This window comes from Haliaeetus albicilla, chromosome 4 (genome assembly GCF_947461875.1).
Source record: "Haliaeetus albicilla chromosome 4, bHalAlb1.1, whole genome shotgun sequence".
In the NCBI taxonomy this organism is placed as follows: Eukaryota; Metazoa; Chordata; class Aves; order Accipitriformes; family Accipitridae; genus Haliaeetus; species Haliaeetus albicilla.
In genome coordinates, this window is record NC_091486.1 from 24,795,456 (window position 1) to 24,801,028 (window position 5,573).

Here is a 5,573-nt window from a genome sequence, read left to right on the forward strand (position 1 = left end):
ATCTATGTATGTGTATTAATCTCTATGTAACTGCATGCCAAACTAGAATTTTGCATAGAAGTTTGTGTGAAATGGCTCATTTTCCTCATGCCTTCAACTCTGGTGCTGAAGGCTCTACCAAATCATCAAGAAGGGCAAGAAAGAGAACCTGGGGCCAGTCAGCTTCAACTTGATCTTTGGGAAGGCAATGGAGCAAATAACCTTGAAAATAACCTTGAAGAAAAAAAATAAAAGAACCTTCACATAACCTTGGGAGGAAAAAAAAACCCAAAAAGAACATGATCAGAAGTAGTCAGCCTAGACTTAGGAAGGGGAAATGATGCTTAATTAAGTAACCTGACAACCTTCTATGATGAGACAACTGGTGTGGTAGATGGGGTTAGGCAGGGGATATTTATCACTACTTTAGTCAGGCTTTTGACTCCATCCCGCATAACATAAGAAAAAACTACTTCTTTTTTTACCATAAGGGTGATCAAACACTGGAACAGGCTGCCCAGACAGGTTGTGGAATCTCCATCCCTGGAGATACTCAAAACGCACTGGACACAGTCCTGAGAAACCTGTTGTCGTTGACCATGCTTTGAGCAAGGGGGTTGGACCACACAATCTCCAGAGATCCTTACCAGCCTCAACTGTTCTATGAAATCTTACACTTCTTACTAATGTTTAAATATCAGAGAGAGAACTTTCCGTTTTATGCTGACTTTAAATATGGAAATGTTTTAAAACATGTTTCTTACTTTCTCTAAAACTGTAGAGAGAAATAAAACAAAATTTTTTAAGAACATCCTTAAAGCACCAGTAAAGGAACTTCTACACTTGGTTCTGATCCAGCACTAAGAAGACATAATTGCAATGCGAAAAGTATAAATCAGAGAGAAGCAAGAAAATCCCAGGCAGACTCTTCTATGGTGGCTGAACACATTCTGGTCCATCTGTTCATGTCCAGAAACTTAGCATCAGGAAGCTATATTATCACCCATAAAGGAGAAAATGAATGTCAGAATAACTTTGAGCTTCCTCAAAACCATCACATAGGACATAGAACTGAGAAGCACAGCTAACACTGACACATGGCATTCATCCATATTTTTGCCTAGTGGAAAACATGAAATTTAAAATGCCTTCGTATTTCTCTATTCTATCAGCACTATTCCTATTTCCACCTAAACTGAGGTTAAGCTAGTTGCATCTCAGATGATTAAAGTAATGTTCTGAGGCATAAACAAACCGGAATTCCAGATTTTCATTAAGTTCTGTGAAGCATTGATACTCAATTCTAAAGCTCAAGATATGCCAAAGCAGTCTTGTAATACTCCAACCTTTATTTGTAAAAGATACAAATGCTTTGTCTACAGCAGAGAAACAATACTCATCTTCCCCACACTGCTAATTATTAACCTCTCCAAATGTTTTCCACATATTTTTGGTAAGCAACAACACTAATAAATCATTTCCACTGCTTTTTTTTTTGCTTTTTTTTTTTAAAGACTATAAAGAATCAGTGCAGCCTGCAGTGCACTAGACGCAACTACATACCACAATTGGGGCAGTCATCTCTGACAGGTCCCGTTCTTTGGCAGCTGTCAGAGCCAACAGTTTTCTCAGCCAGCCTGCCACTTTTCTCAATTCACCCGCCTTCCAGTCCTCCCACCCCGCACTCCCATCCGTCTTGCACTGTATCCTCACCTATCCCAGCCATGCCCAGCACAACCATAAGAATGGCCCTTGGGAGCATGCTAGTTCCAGAGAGCGTCTTGAGCTTTGCATTGCAATGAAGTTAAGAGAACATAAACAACTGGTTATCATCTCAACTTTGTAGCTTCTTAAACAATCATCTGATCATGCAACAACCATACAACTGACCATCAAGACTTTGCTGGACCTAAATTTTAGAATGGTTCCTCTCTTGTTTTCTCCCTTGTGCATGCACAGGTCTGCCACCTTCTGCTTTCCTTCTCCCTTTCACCTAATGCTAAAGTCTTCGCAGATGTTTAAGCTGGAATGAAACTAGAGTATTTATAACTAAATGAAAAAGAATCCTAAATATGAAAGTTTAAAGTTAAATTATTAGCCAATGATAAACAGTGAAAAAGCAAGACCCAGACTAAAACTTCTCAGACTTTAAATTCCCAAGAGAGGGAAAGACATCCAGAGAGGTCAAAACATATGAGCTGTCATTCTAGGTCAGGCAGTAGCGCATACCATCCCAGCAAGGCTTTCACACATACCAGCAGGCAGCAATATTCAAGGGGAAGTTTCCATGGCAAGCGTTTGAGCCAGCCACAGATGCAGCAGTATGGCAACCAGGGAAAAGATTCTCGGGTAAGCAAGCCACAAACTCAAGACCATCTACATTAAACCAAATACTAGCAGGCAAAACACAAAGCACTGGTGTCTGATGATTGTAAGCAGAATAAATCACGGTGTCAAAGCCTAAGCTGAAAGACTGCAGTCTCCATCAATGCACAAAGACGAGATCAGCAGTAATGCCTGCTAGTATTTTGTCATCCAAAAGTAAATATAGCTCTAACCAGAATCCTGGGCCAAGCTGAAAACCTTGCGGACTAGAGACAGCCTTCCCAGTTCATTGACAGGATGGGAAAAGAGGGTTGAGTTTAGTTCTGTCAACTGTCATCTTCATTTGTTTTCCATACCAATAAGTTGCCACTTTCATTAGTCTTTTTATTTCCATACTAATCCTTTCAGTGGCATAAAAGTGGCATCCACTCAAACAACAGGCTTGGATTCAGATACCACCATAGAATCATAGAATAATTTCAGTTGGAAAGGACCTCTGAAGGTCATCTGGTCCAACCCCTGGGCTCCAAGCAGGGCCAACTAGATCACAGCAAACACAATCACATTTGCTCCAGCTCTTCCCCAAATCCCAGACACGCAATATTCCCTGCGTTCCTATGGGAGTTTTGTTGTTGCTGTTGCTTTTAAATCATACTGCTGGTCTCTTGGGGAGCAGCTGCAGCATACCATTTCAGCCAGGAAAGCAGTGTGCAATAACTGGCTAGCCTAGCGTACTGGCTCCAGCCCTGCCAGTTCCTACCAAGCAAACGTCAGTAAAGCATTAACAAAATAACCCCCAAAACACAGCCCCGCTATCTTTATACATGCAAGCTCTTCAAATGCTTCTAAAAGGAAACGTCTAGTTTAACTTCTACTATCCATCTATATGGCTTGAGAGTTCTACCAGACATTCAGCAGTTAGAACTGTAATCCAGGTATACAAGATAATGGGAGAGGGCAGCCTCCCCATCGCTACATTAGGCACCATCACCCATACAGAGATATCAAACTGATTCATCTATACTCCTGGGAAAGGGATGAGCATCACGAACCCCAGGAATACAATTTGTCTGTGTCAATGCATATGGATTTCATTTTCCATATGAGTTATGAGGTACCTACAATTTAAGCCTTTTTAGCTCCTGCCTCCTTCTTCTACCCCCCCAATAAGATACACTCAGGGGACCAGAAAAAAAAATCTTTATTGCATTAAATCCCTTTCGGCATTCTGTTTTTCAAAAGGAATACATTTCAGGGACTTTAGTCCCTCCCCTCCCTTTATTAAGGTCATCTTAATTAACTCCAGTGTCTAGTTCAGCTACTGTATATATCTCTTCCAATTTATATTTAGTTTCCACCCAAAATATTCTGAATCATTCAAGAGCTATGTTGTAAGAGTGTAAAAATTACCAGAATGCTATAACCTAACTCACAGCAGGTATGTAGGAGGGGCCTATCTGCATGTATGAAAAGTAGTGACTGAGTTTATATTCATATTTAGATTTAACTAAGATTTTGGCTTCTCTTGAATTGCTTCCGCCTCGCCCTGAAAAGCCCCTTATACGTAAACATAACAGATGAATTTAACAGAAATAAAGAAGTACTACTTCAAAACCACTTTGCCTATTCTGAACTATAAGGAACCTTTTGTCCTGTACTAGCACTCTACTACCCCCTCAGACCTTGCATTGCTCATGCTAAGCTATCAACCCATCCTCAAGATGCACAATTCCAGCTTTGAAATGAGAACAACCTTAAGGTGGATATAGGAAAGCAAGCTATCATTTAAGCATCATTCATTTTTCAGTATGTATGTTTATGCAAGAGACAGATCCAACATTCTGCTTTTCAGCACTGTATGCATCTGGTATTATGAAACAAATCTTAGAGGTATCAGGCACTTAACAACATCCAGAAAGATTTTTAAAAACATGCTACTTAAGAAAATAAACAGGTTCAGCAGAAAGGAACACCTGAAAGGGGGTCAGAAGCTTAATAAATTTTCGAGCTCTGTCATTAGTCTACAACCTGCTGCGTGACCTCAGACAACTATTTTGCTTCAGCTTCCCTTTATGTAAAGTAAGCTGAAATGTACAGATGAAAAGTATTTTAAAGTTCAGCACTCAAGTATTTAGTAAACTTAACATTATCGTTAACATTTTGACATTTGTTAAAAGCTTGCCAACGCCACTTCGTCCACCAGTACAATGCTTTGCAGTTTTTCCTCCTATCTGCAGACTCCTAAAAACATACAAGGCCATTGTACAGCAAGTTTAAAAAACAAGACTTGCTTAAAAAGGGGGGGGGGGGAGGAGTTTTTTTCTTGTTTTAGAACTTTTTTTGTAAAATAAAATAAAAATTTAGAGTTAATACATGTAATTTCCCAAGGACCAAGGCCAAGAAAGACTTCGTCGTATCATTTTAAAAGGTATTTTGGAATTCCCTTTTAATACACCGGTATTTTTCGGTATCAGCTATTTAGAAATGCACCATCTCTTTTAACTCTATGAGCATACGTCAACAAGAGAGTTTAGCTAGACCAATTAAGGAACATCCGAGTTTCCATTAGGCTTTTGTTACGAAGATTGTTAAACTAGCTTCGACAAGAATACGTTTCTAGTCCGCAAGACCCATCTCATCACACAAGGGCCCAAGGTCATCACGGCTCCTTTCAGAGCCGACAGCGCGTGAGAGATAAGGACAGAAATTCGGTTTGCAATACGAGGGACTGCACGATAACCGCACCTAGAAAAAACAGCGTCGATACAGGAAGCAGCCTTCCACCACCGCGTTCGCTTCTAAACAGCCATTTTACTTCTAACTACATCCTTCCCTCCAGCCAGCCTTCATTTTGTGCTCCTGCCTGGGTGCGCGGTTCCAGGCTGACGGCTGAGGAGAGGATACCGGGGGTGCGCTCAGGTGGCGAGATGCCTCCCAGCCTCGCCGGGTGCCGAGCGAGCCGCTCCGGTGCCAGGGCCGGGGGAGGGAGGTTTCCCGCCTCCCCCCGGTTTTGAAAGTAAATGAAGGCGCCGCTCCCAGCGGCGGGGGAGGGGGGAGCTAGGCTCCCTCCTCCTCCCGGGAGCCCGGCTCCTCCTGGAGAGGCAGGGGAGCCCGGGGACCCCTCTCCTGGCAGGTCGGCCCTGCTATCGTCCCTCCCCCCGGGCGGGCAGTGCCGTGTGTCCCGTCCCTCCCCCCGGGCGGGCGGGCTGGCTGGCTGTGCTGTCTCTCCCCCCGGCAGGCCGTGCGAGAGCGGCGGGGCGGGCACTCAC

At 42.7% G+C, this 5,573-nt stretch overlaps 1 protein-coding gene across 2 annotated transcripts in view; it reads right to left on the minus strand.

Annotated features, from left to right (window-relative positions):
* Positions 1-5,573, minus strand: part of SP3 (Sp3 transcription factor) — a 35,919-nt gene that overhangs the window by 29,309 nt on the left and 1,037 nt on the right. The window lies entirely within an intron of this gene.